Raw genomic sequence first — 13,264 nt, 5'->3', positions numbered from 1 at the left:
TTTTCTCTTCTTTTCACGTTATTTCTGAGAATGGTGTTTTTATTCAGTTTTGTTTGGCCATTTCATCATTACTGGAGCAAAGTCGTTGAGTGTACACTCGCTCAAAAGAATACACACTCAGAAAGAGGGCACAATCTATTCCCAAAAGTATTTATTTAAAAATTTATAACCCGCAAATCCACAATTCTAAGCGGATCAAATCATTGTATACGTAATAAAACATATTAAAACCACAAAGATACAGTCTAAAAAATAAACCCTGTCCCCCATAACATAAGGCACAGACAATCATTAACAAAAGTACATGCATGCACATGCTTTTCACATGCATGCAGTAGTCTGCACATGTGTAATGGCTCACATGAGCACAATAGTTTGAGGGGGGCACATTGTTTGGGAAAGACAACATCCTTTCAAAGGTACGCGCACTCTCTGAATGTACGAATTCTGCTCATTAATCTTTTGCGACTTTTAAGGCGCAATAGAAGTCCTACTATTTTTCTTTGGCTTTCCGCTTTTGACCTTTTCCCTTACCTTACTCATGCTATGGATCACCCTTTCTTCTCGACTTATATCCTTAATTGTTTGGGCACAATTTCACTGTGACTTCCCTTCCCTTCCCCAACCTTTTTAGTTTTATCGTAACCTCCCCTTTCTTTATCCCCCTCCCTTGTACCCGTTTGTGTTTGTATGTTGGTTGAATTTTTGGTTTTGTATATTGCCTCCCTTGTTATGTTTAAAAAAATTTTTTTTAGTTTTCTTTTAATAATATATTATTATTATTATTGTAAACCGCTTAGACTAACTGTGGTTGTATTTGCGGTATATCAAATAAACTGAAATTGAGACATGCAATAAATAACATGGGATATATCTTTTTCATTTCTCATGTCATTGCAAACAGCAGCCCGTGCTTAATAATTTCATCTCTGTGTGCTTGCCTGAGTTAAATGTTCTGTTCACGAAGGAACATATTCTGTGTTCACGCTCTCTGTTATATACAGTCCTTCTGTTGAAGAAATATTTATTTTCAGACTGCATATACAGTGGTGCCTCGCATAACGAACGCCTCGCACAACGAACACTGCACACAACGAACTTCATGTCTTGATTCACACAACGAACTTCGTTTCACACAACGAAGTCGCACGAGCTGCCGATGTATTGCATCCTTCCGCGCAGGCACTGCAGGCAGTCGTTAGTCATTGCGCTTAACTGCCCTCTCTCACTGTATACAGTCGTCCTTTTAAGATAAACTCAATATTTTTTTATATATCATGGCTTCTAAAAAAAGCAGGAAGGTGATTTCTGTTGAAATGAAACGGGAAATAATTAGGAGTGAATGTGGGGTAAAACAGTGTGACCTCGTCAAAGAGTTTGGCCTCAGCAAGACCACCATTTTCACCATTTTGACAAATTTATCTTTTTTTATGTCATCTTAGCATATTTTATGCTGCAGAACGAATTATTTTTTTTAACATGTATTGTTATGGGAAAACGCATTTCACATAACGAACTTTTCGCATAACAAACTTGCTCCTGGAACCAATTAAGTTCGTTGTGTGAGGCACCACTGTATTGGTTTAAAATCTGCTTCTGTCACCAGTTTTTAAAAAGGAATAATACACAGATACTTTCCCTTTGAAAGCTGCCACCGAAGCAAAGTAGACTTAGCCTCTTGCATCTGCAGGTAGATTTTTGATCAGAAGAATGATGATGCTATCCATGCATATCAGTGCCCGCCAGGTACTATTTTGAAGCCCTCGGTATGTTACCATTGTTCTGTAACGTTGCCCGCCTCACTGCTGTAACCTCACAGAAGTGCTTTCCTGCGTCTGTACGCGATTGTGAGGTAGAGTGGAGAGGACAATCGCGTACAGATGCAGGAAAGCGCTTGCGTGAGGTTACAGCAGTGAGGCGGCCAACGGTCCAGAACGTAAAGTAACCATTGGAGGCGGTACAGCTTGTGCGTGTGTACGTCATCTCGTGAACTCTCGTGAAATTCAGCACCTCTCCTGGCGGTGACTGCTTGATGTAAGATGGCGGTTGTGTCCCGGTGCTGGAGGAGGCGAGAGCGGAAGGCGGTTGCGGACGCGACCACTGGACACTTAAGGCACAGGCTTTCCAGGCACAAGTCGGGCACTGATTCTCCCCCAGAGGACGACACCAAAATCTTGTCTCTTGCAGTTGACACTTTAGAATCTAAATCACAATTTTGCATGAGGTTAAACTTTATACTTTATAAATCTTTCCTTAATGGCTTCTGATCATTTCAGCTAGACACAGCTGAAAGCAGTGCAACATGCAGAAAATGAAAAACTATCTAAACTTCACTTTCTGCATGTTGCACTGCTTTCAGCTGTGTATAGCTGAAATGATCAGAAGCCATTAAGGAAAGATTTATAAAGTATAAAGAGTTTTACCTCATGCAATGTTGCCATTTCTTTAATAAGACATTAACTATTTTTTTTCTGCGGCCCTCCAAGTACCGACAAATCCAAAATGTGGCCCTGTAAAGGGTTTGAGTTGGAGACCACTGATATATATAGTTTTCCTTCTCTGACCGAAACGCACCACTAGAAGCACTTATAAGTCTTCCCTCCTCAAACCCAAATGTAGCATCTACTATCAGACTGAAAATCAAAAATATGGGAATAACTACAAAATACATTACTATCTATAAGTCGCCAAATATATGAGAAACAATTTTCTGAACAAATATTTATACACATTCAACAAACTGTGTGAGGGTGCTCAGAGGTTCATGCGCCAACCAGCGTCATCATTTAAAAGGCAAAGGAGTGGACAGGTTTCAAGTTTATTTAAAATTCCTAATCAAACCTTCTAGGCACATAAGCATAAGCACATAATCATTGCCTCTGCTGGGTCAGAACAGGGGTCCATCGTGTCCAGCAGTCCGCACCCGTGGCGGCCCCCCAGGTCCGTGACCTGTCATTGGACCTTACCTAAGTCTTTCATCCCCTATTCATTTAATACTTGTACCTATACCCTTCAATCCCCTTCTCCTTCAGGAAGTCTTCCAATCCCTTTTTGAAACCCAATAATGTACTCTGCCCTATCACCTCCTCTGGGAGCGTATTCCAGGTGTCCACCACCCTCTGAGTGAAGAAGAATTTCCTAGCGTTCATTTTGAATCTGTCTCCTTTCAATTTTTCTGAATGCCCTCTTGTTTTTGTGGGCCCGGCTAGCCTGAAGAATCTGTTCTTTTCCACCTTCTCTATGCCTTTCATGATCTTATAAGTCTCTATCATATCCCCTCTAAGTCTCCGCTTCTCCAGGGTAAAGAGCCCCAGCTTCTCCAACCTTTCAGCATACGAAAGATTCTCCATGCTCTTTATCATCCGTGTCGCTCTTCTCTGGACCCTCTCGAGTATCGCCATATCCTTCTTAAGGTACGGTGACCAGTACTGGACACAGTACTCCAGATGTGGGCGAACCATCGCTCGATACAATGGTAGAATAACTTCCTTCGTTCTGGTAATGATACCCTTTTTGTTTATGCCCAACATTCTGTTCGCTTTCTTTGAGGCTGCTGCACATTGTGCCGCTGGCTTCATCGTTTTATCCACCACAACTCCCAAGTCTTTTTCAAGGCTGCTTTCCCCCAGTACCCTCCCTCCCATCGTATAGCTGTACATTGGGTTCCTCTTCCCCACATGCAAGACCTTACATTTTTCTACATTGAAGCTCATCTGCCATCTTATTGCCCACTCACTCAGTCTGTTTAGGTCTCCTTGTAATTCTTGGCAATCCTCCACGGTTCTGACTCTACTGGAGAGTTTTGTGTTGTCCGCAAATTTTATGACTTCGCACTTCGTCCCTGTTTCCAGGTCGTTTATGAATATATTGAACAGCAGTGATGTACAAAAATGTTAAAACCATCTACTGACTAAAATACAGTTTAAAAAAACACACAACAACACTAGGGCAAATACTAGCTTTTAAGGACTAATAAACTAACAAAAAAATTAACGAACAGAGACAAGTGGGAAAGGAGGGCTGGAACTACAATATGTAAAGAAAAAGAGAACATGAAAGGGAGCAGAACAATAGGAAGGGGGACAGGTATTAAGATTCCTTCTAAATACTGGGTAGTCCTTAAAAGGACAATTAGGAGTCAAAAGTGTCAAGAAAGAGAAATGTCTTTAGTTTTGACTTAAAGTCTGTAAGTGTAAGAAGACTGGTGAACTCACTTTATTTCTTCAATAAAACATTCAACGACTCGACATGTACATGTTTCGGCCCAAAAGGACCTGCCTCAGGAGTCTCACAAGTCTTGTTTTGTAATGAAAGAATTCACAGAAAAAGATAGTCCATTAATAGTTGAAAGCGTTGTCAAAGAGTGTACGCCACTATTCACTCCTTTGGTTTTGTGATTGTGGATTTGACTCTTCTGGGTTATACTATCACTTTAAAGGCACCATCTCAAGCTTGCATCAACTATTTCATGTGGATAAATATAATAAAAGTCATAATACTTATCTTGAAGTGTGAAAGTGATAACACCACAGCCAATGCCACTAAAATCTTCATTACCATTATGTAGTCCCAATTTGGCAAAACTTGGATCCATGTAGGGGAAAAGAACGGATGGTTTACGAGCAGAGTGAATATAACGAATAAGAACATTTCCGGAGACACAAGACTTATGGAGCCGGTTAAATCCTTTTGAACATCGATTCCATAGAATCTACCAGATATTAGTGACTGGATTTAGATCTCTAGGTATCATACCGTTCCCATGGGCCTAAGACATCTAGGGGTATCATCATAGGATATTGGTTGTGCCAAGTAGCTCTGCTTTTTGCAGCAGCTGGAAATCTTTTTGCTGCCTGATGTCTTTGGGAATTGTACCAAGAGCATCGGGTTCTACTGGCACAAATGCCTTCTTCTTCCACAGTTGCTCAGTTCTGACTTGTATCTCTTTGAATTTTGTTAGCTACTTGAGTTGCTTTTTTTTTTTTTTTTTTACTCTATTGTGACCTGATATTGACACATCAATGACCCATACCTAGTTGTACATTTTTTTTAATTTTAATGTCTATAGTGCTACTAGGTGTACACAGTCTTTTATAGACACATGTAGGAGACAGTCCCTGCTTCTTGATCTTGAAATCTAATTAAGACAGACAAGAAGTAGGTTTTTCTGTTAAAACAGTTGTTCCAACTGCTAGGAGTGAGGCCTCCTGAAAGTCTCGTAGGCAGACTAGTGAGTGGATCTCAACCAAAGACAAGGGCCAGCCAATGTAATTAAGTGAATCAGGAGGAAAATGTTGACCCCCCAGAAGCAATCTGTATAAAAAAAAAAAAAGAGCAAGACGAAAGATGGGTGAAGGGAGAGGCGAGGGAGAGCCTAATTAATAAGTATCAATAGCACTTTAAGAGTCACTGCACTGCCTTCTCTTTGAAATAATTTAAATTAAAGTTTCTAAACATAAGAACATAAGAATTGCCGCTGCTGGGTCAGACCAGTGGTCCATCGTGCCCAACAGTCCGCTCACGCGGCGGCCCTTAGGTCAAAGACCAGTGCCCTAACTGAGACTAGCCATACCTGCGTTATTGAGCAAGATGGGTTCGATGGCACTGGGTGAAACATTAACCGCATGGGTTAGGGACTGGCTTAGAGGTAGACTTCAGAGGGCAGTGGTAAACGGTACCCTCTCCGATACGACGGAGGTGATCAGCGGAGTGCCCCAGGGCTCGGTCTTGGGCCCGATCCTATTTAACATCTTCGTAAGAGATTTGGCTGAGGGGCTTCGAGGTAAAATTACATTATTCGCCTATGACGCCAAACTATGCAACATGGTAGGCAACTGCACAACAGATGAAAGCACAGTGCCTGACAAAAGCTCAATGCCCGACAGTATGACGCAGGACCTACTCCTGCTGGAGCATTGGTCAAAGACTTTGCAACTAAGTTTCAATGTCAAAAAATGCAAGGTCATGCACCTTGGCGGCAAAAATCCATGCAGGACTTACACCCTAAATGGTGAGATCCTAGCAAGGACTGTAGCAGAACGTGACTTGGGGGTGATCATTAGCGAAGACATGAAGACTGCCAATCAAGTGGAGAAAGCTTCATCCAGGGCTAGACAAATCATGGGCTGTATCCGTAGAAGTTTCGTCAGCCGTAAGCCCGAGGTCATAATGCTGTTGTACAAATCCATGGTGAGACCCCCATCTGGAATACTGTGTATAGTTCTGGAGGCCGCATTATCAAAAAGATGTGCGGAGAGTTGAGTTGGTTCAGCAAATGGCCACCAGGATGGTCTCGAGACTCAAGGTTCTCCCGTATGAGGAACGACTGGGTAAGTTGCAGCTGTACTCACTCGAGGAACGCAGAGAGAGGGGAGACATGATTGAGACGTTCAAATATGTCACAGGTCGTATCAAGGTGGAAGAGGATCTCTTTTTCCTTAAAAGACCCACGGCAACAAGAAGGCATCCGTTGAAAATCAGGGGTGGAAAATTTCATGGCGACACCAGAAAATATTTCTTCACCGAAAGAGTGGTTGATCGCTGGAATAATCTTCCACAACAGGTAATTGAGGCAAGCAGCGTGCCAGATTTTAAGAAAAGATGGGATTGGCATGTGGGATCTCTTCATGGAAGTAGTTAGGGGGTGGGCCTTTAGTGTGGGCAGACTAGGTGGGCCGTGGCCCTTTTCTGCTGTCATGTTCTATGTTTCTATGTTTCTATGTTCTGGTTCAGCAGGAACTTGTCTAACTTTGTCTTGAATCCCTGGAGGGTGTTTTCCCGTATAACAACCTCCGAAAGAGTGTTCCAGTTTTCTACCACTCTCTGGGTGAAGAAGAACTTCCTTATGTTTGTACGAAATCTATCCCCTTTTAACTTTAGAGAGCGCCCTCTCGTTCTCCCTACCTTGGAGAGGGTGAGCAACCTGTCTTTATCTACTAAGTCTATTCCCTTCATTATCTTGAACGTTTCGATCATGTCCCCTCTCAGTCTCCAAACAAGCAGCAACAAGGGCAAAAACAAAAACCTGCCATTGAAGCCTCTCTACCGTAGTGAGTTTGGGAGTCTTTTTTTCTTTTAGGCACAGCTGTAAGATACACATCTATACACGGTACACATGCATAGGCATTGCCTTTAAAATTCAAGCAAAATGTTCCTACCTTCATGCTACTGACTGCTCCAACTTGCTGGAAAAGTTTGCACTCTAAAAGGTGGACTTTCCTTGCTATGTGCTCATTTTAATACTAATGAACTCCTTGTAATGCAAGAATCAGGAAAGAAAAGAATCTGGTTATGTGAGTAAATTTCAGAAAGTCTGGGGACCGTTAACAGATTTTTGTAATGAATGATTAACTTTTCCCATGATAAAATATTTGATTAGGGGGGAAAAGGGGTGGGATTTTATTTCTGATTATTGCATAATATATCAATATTTGAATGAATTCACAATAAAGATGATTTTATGTATTATTGAATTGGGAGGGAGGGAGGGATGGGGGATTATTATATTCAATAAGAATTATATAAATTTAGATTTCTTACATAATATTTTAACATTATAGAATACTAATTTTCTAATGAAATGTTAAATTTAATGTTAATATGCGAGTTAATCAAGTGTGTATCTTTAAATTTTATATGAGTTTAATTGATACACTTGTTGTAACATACAAAAATGAATAAAGAATTAAAAAAAAATAAAATCCAAATAAGCAGTAAAAAAAAAAAAAGAATCTGGCACGGCTGTCTCAGCTGATATGCCTGTCTCAGATCTAGATAATCCTTTTTATCTTAAAACTATTGTTTTAGCCCGTTACATTAACGGGTGCTAGTAGATATATATATAAAAGGTTATTTTACTGTTAGTAACGAAGTGGGACTTGTGCTAAAACTGCAAGAGCTACTGATCAAATCATTTCCTCTGAAGAGGCCATTTTAGCAGTTTTGAACCGGTGGACCGTAAGCTATTCCCTATTGGATGAAGACAGAAACCCGCCAGGGCGCCTGGCTGCAACTGTCCCAGTCCACCTTAAAAGCCGCTTTCACCCACCTCGGCGGCGACGACTCCCGCCCGCGTGCCCAGAGGCCGGCGCACGCAAGCCCCAATGGCTCCCTTCGGCCGCGCTCGCGCCCCGCGTCTCCTCCTCCTCATCGACATGGCAGGCCCATCGCCGCCTCCCCCCCGGCCCCGGCGCCAACCCCCCGCTACCAGGAATGGATCCTAGACACCATCGACTCGCTGCGCTCACGCAAGATGCGGCCCGACCTGGAGCGCACCTGAACTTTGTCTGGCCGGAGCCGGCAAGCCCGCTGCGAGACAGAGAGATGCGTGGTAAGCGCACATGCGCACTCTGCCGGCCACGGAACTACAGATCAGGCAACACGCCGGTGAGAGTGCGCATGCGCGCTTAGCGTTTTATTATAAGAGATACACTGAATGCCTTTGCGTATCAGAAAATGATCCCTCTTCCCCAAAACCTTTGCTTTCATGGATTTATTTCTATTATGTCTTGTCAGATTGCAGATGTAATAGAGTCGAACCCCAAACAACTGAGAATATTCAAACTACATTGGGCGGAGTTCTAGAGGAGAATTTCAGCTGACGTTTTCCAAATGTTTTCCATTGGCCTCTCATTCTGAATATTAACTGATGCTTCAAATTCTGCAGCATTTTCCAACTATTCCGAAGACACCTGAAAATTTGGCTATTTTCAAAAATGTAAATTTACGCCTCCCCCTTCCGCCAACTGCCTCTGGACTTCCCTTTTAATTTTCGTAAACCGTGTCGAGCTCTATATTTATCGAGAAGATGCAGTATATAAGCTTATGGTTTAGTTTCTCTGTTCAAAATCCTTTTCCGACACTTGTATCCTACCTTCTTGGACCCAGGTAACCACTCAAAGCGGTTGTTTACAAAATATTAAGAGCAGTATTTTAGAAAAGACATCCAAATCGGAAAGACATCCAAATTTCTGGACGTTCCAGGCTGGGATATCTTAAGTTCCTCAAATAAGACAACGGTTGATGTTGAAAGCAACCCTAAAGACAAACCAATTTGAAAATAATGCCTGTAATAATCCGTGTTCCGTTGTCTTTCATTGATCCCCAAAACTCTCTGTTAAACGTAATCATATGTCAAAGAATTTAAACTTTAGATATATGTGTTATACTTTCATATTTTTCATTGTTATATATACAGTAGAGAATGACACGGTGGATGTTACCCGCAGCTAGCCGCGAGTAGCCACGGGTAACCCGCCAAAACGGTGGAGGGGGGAAAGTGCTCACCGCAGGTACGGGGACTAGGCCATCCACTGCCCCGTGGAGCGGTGAATGGCCTTGTCCCCGCAGTTAAGAGAGGGAACGCGCGAGGCCCCCTCCCTTTTGCCTACCTACCCACCTGAATCTATCTATCTCTCTCCCTCCCCCTTACCTTCGCAGCACTTTAAGGTTTCAATCTTGTTGAAAGCCGCTGGCGCGTACGTGCAGTTGCGCATGTGTGGGCGGAAGCTTCTCCTCTGACGAAGCTTCTGTCCACACACACATGCTGCATGAACACTCCAGCGGCTTTTAACAAGACTGAAACCTTAAAATGTGCCATGAAGGTAAGGGGGAGGGAGATGCACAGACCGCCTGAGGGAAGGATGGATGCTGCAGGGACGAGGCGGTGAAGGGGATGGCGGGGACGGGGACGGGATAGTGAAGGGGACGGTGGGGACAGGGCGGTGAAGGGAATGGTGGTCCGGTGATGGGGCCGTGACGTGGACAGATTTTTCCCCATGTCATTCTCCAATATACAGCACATGCTTTATCAACTGAAATCAGTTGCTGCAAAATTCAAAAAACATTCATAGCTAAGTGGCACTTTTTGAGTTTTGCAGCAAGTGATTTCAGTTGATAAAGCACATATACAGTAATAACAATGAAAAATTAAGCCTACTCCTCTGCCCTCCAACCAAGCCCACCAATTAACCATTCCTCTTAACTGTCTCCATGTCATCCTGTTTGTCAGTCTTGTAAGCTCTTTTGAGCAAGGACTGTTTTCTTCTTTGTGACTCTGTGCAGTGCTGCGTACGTCTGGTAGCGCTATAGAAATAATTCATATTAATAGTGTGAAGAGTTTCAGTCTTTGGGAAGCAGAGCTGAGATTGTGATGACATAATGCCTCATTCCACCAATAAGAGCCAACCTCATCAGTGATGTCACAATGGCTTGATTGTCCTGTTCTCCTCTCTGCCCTCCAACCCAGCCAGAAGATTAACAGTTCCCCTTAACTGTATCCAAGACATCCTGTTTGTCTTGCCTGTTTAAATTGTAAGCTCTTTCGAGCAGGGACTGTCTCCTTTGTGACTCTGTATAGCGCTGCGTACGTCTTGTAGCGCTATAGAAATAATGAATAGTAGTGGTAGTAGTAGTCTTTTTTCCTTTGACCATAGAAATCCGCCCGTTACTGTCCTTAGGTTTCAATTACTGAAGTTGCCTTCGAAGCTCACTCCAGCCTATCCAAGCCATCTTATCATTTGTACGATACAGACCGTAAACGTCTGCCTAGCATTGCCCTCTTGTTCCAAATTGCTGGAGTTCCCATCAAAGCCCTCCCCAACCCATCCTAAACCGAATTGCCATATACGGGACGCAGACCGTGCAAGTCTGCCCAGTACTGGCCTTAGTCCTAGACAATCGGAATTGCCATCTAAACTCCATTTGACACATCAAGCACACACATAACCATTTCAATTTTGGTTTTACACCCTTTAGTTTCCAATTAGAGATCCTCTGTGTTCTTCCCACGTTTGGTTTTTTAAAAATTCTGTCACTGTTTCCATCTCCTCCACCTCCCTCGGGGGGGTATTCAAGGCATCAGCCACCCTCTTAGTGGTAAAATAACACATCATAACAGTAGCCCGTTTTGATAACTATAGCACTGAGTTCCAGTTTATACATTCCTAAAACACAAATGATGCTCATAAGAACTAGAGAATGACACGGTGACAAAATTCATCACCGTCCCCGTCCCCGCGGATAACCGCGGGAAACCATCTTCATGTCATTCTTTAAGGAGAGAGGGAAGAATCGGAGTATGAATGGCCACAACCACTGACCCACAAGCTTTGCTCTGAAGAATGCTGGTGTAGAATGACTGAGGTTGAAACAGACACTACAGAATGACAGTCTCTGGTATCCAGAGCAGATATTGTGATGTCATAATGCCTCATTCCGCCAGTGTCTAAGAGCCAATCACACCAGTGATGTCACAATGGCTTCATTATCCTTGGCTCACATAAGAATCAGAGTATGAATGGCCACAACCACTGACCCTCAGGCTTTGCTTTGAAGAATGCTGGTGTAGAAGGACTGAGGTTGAAACAGACACTACAGAATGACAGTCTCTGGTATCCAGAGCAGATATTGTGATGTCATAATGCCTCATTCCACCAGTGCCTAAGAGCCAATCACATCAGTGATGTCACAATGGCTTCATTATCCTTGGCTCACATAAGAATCAGAGTATGAATGGCCACAACCACTGACCCTCAGGCTTTGCTTCAAAGAATGCTGGTGTAGAAGGACTGAGGTTGAAACAGATACTACAGAATGACAGTCTCTGGTATCCAGAGCAGATATTGTGATGTCATAATGCCTCATTCCACCAGTGCCTAAGAGCCAATCACATCAGTGATGTCACAATGGCTTCATTATCCTTGGCTCCCATAAGAATCAGAGTATGAATGGCCACAACCACTGACCCGCAAGCTTTGCTTTGAAGAATGCTGGTGTAGAAGGACCGAGGTTGAAATAGACACTAGAAAATGACATGGGATTATTTCCCGCGGTTATCCGCGGGGAGGGGAACGGTGATGAATTTTGTCACCGTGTCATTCTCTAATAGGAACTCTATAACCATTGGAGCAGCGCAGAGCATTCAGCACGCCGGCCAGCTCTTAAAATCCCTTGTGCGGTTTTGTAAAAGGGGGAGTAAATAGAATACATTTAATTGCAATTTAGAAATACAGAAAGGGAAGAATTTTAAAAGCTATTATGGTGTGCAAAGCAGTATTTTAAGCATGGAAATAGGCGCCTATAAAATTATATTGTTTGGAGGTCTTAAGAATAACTTTATTTTTAATATTCTGTATTTTGCCCACAAGGGAGTAAATTTACTCAGTTTGCAGCTAGAGAAAAGGACTGAGATGAACAGATATTTGGGTTAGATTCAAACAGTCTCTTAACATCAATGAATCAAAACTTATGATTTTTCCTTTCAAAGAAGGAATAACTCTTCAGGCTCCCCTGAAATATCAGTCGCTCCCTATCAAAGTTGTCTCTACTTTAAAACTGTTAGAACACATTAGAACGGTTGTTCAGAAATGTTTCCATCGTCTTAGAATGATACGTTTTCTTGCAAAGTTACTAGAACCAGCTTCCTTGAATACATTGATCCACTCTCTAGCAATTTCATGCATAGACTACTGCAATGCCTTTTATAAAGGCATTACAAAAAAGGAAAGTAGACGGCTTCAGATTGTGCAGAGCACAGCTATCAAGATCATTTGTGGCGCTAAGAAATACGATCACGTCTCACCTCTCCTGTTCAGCGCACATTGGTTACCCGTTGAACATAGAATTCGTTATAAAATCTTACCTTTAACTTTTACAACACGTTTCAATAATCAACCGGAGGAGAGCAGAAAGGACTACAGGGTGAAACTGAAAGAAGCCAAGAGAGAGATACGTTTGGCGAAGGCACAGGCGGAAGAACAAATGGTTAAAAATGTAAAAAAGGGAGATAAAAATTTTTTCAGATATATTAGTGAAAGGAGGAAGATAAAAAATGGAATTGCTAGGCTAAAAGATGCTGGGAACCAATATGTGGAGAGTGATGAGGAGAAAGCAAATGTGCTAAACAAATACTTCTGTTCTGTGTTCACAGAAGAAAATCCTGGAGAAGGACCGAGACTGTCTGGCAAAGTTACACGAGAAAATGGAGTAGATTCTGCGCCGTTCACGGAGGAGGGTGTTTATGAGCAACTTGAAAAACTGAAGGTGGACAAAGCGATGGGACCAGACGGGATCCATCCCAGGATACTAAGGGAGCTCAGAGAGGTTCTGGCGAGTCCTATTAAAGACTTGTTCAACAAATCTCTGGAGACGGGAGTGATTCCTGGGGATTGGAGGAGAGCGGATGTGGTCCCTATTCATAAAAGTGGTCACAGGGATGAAGCAGGAAACTACAGGCCGGTGAGCCTCACTTCAGTTGTTGGAAAAA

Source organism: Geotrypetes seraphini, chromosome 8 (genome assembly GCF_902459505.1).
Source record: "Geotrypetes seraphini chromosome 8, aGeoSer1.1, whole genome shotgun sequence".
NCBI classification, from domain to species: Eukaryota; Metazoa; Chordata; class Amphibia; order Gymnophiona; family Dermophiidae; genus Geotrypetes; species Geotrypetes seraphini.
Note: the sequence above shows the minus strand (reverse complement) of the source record.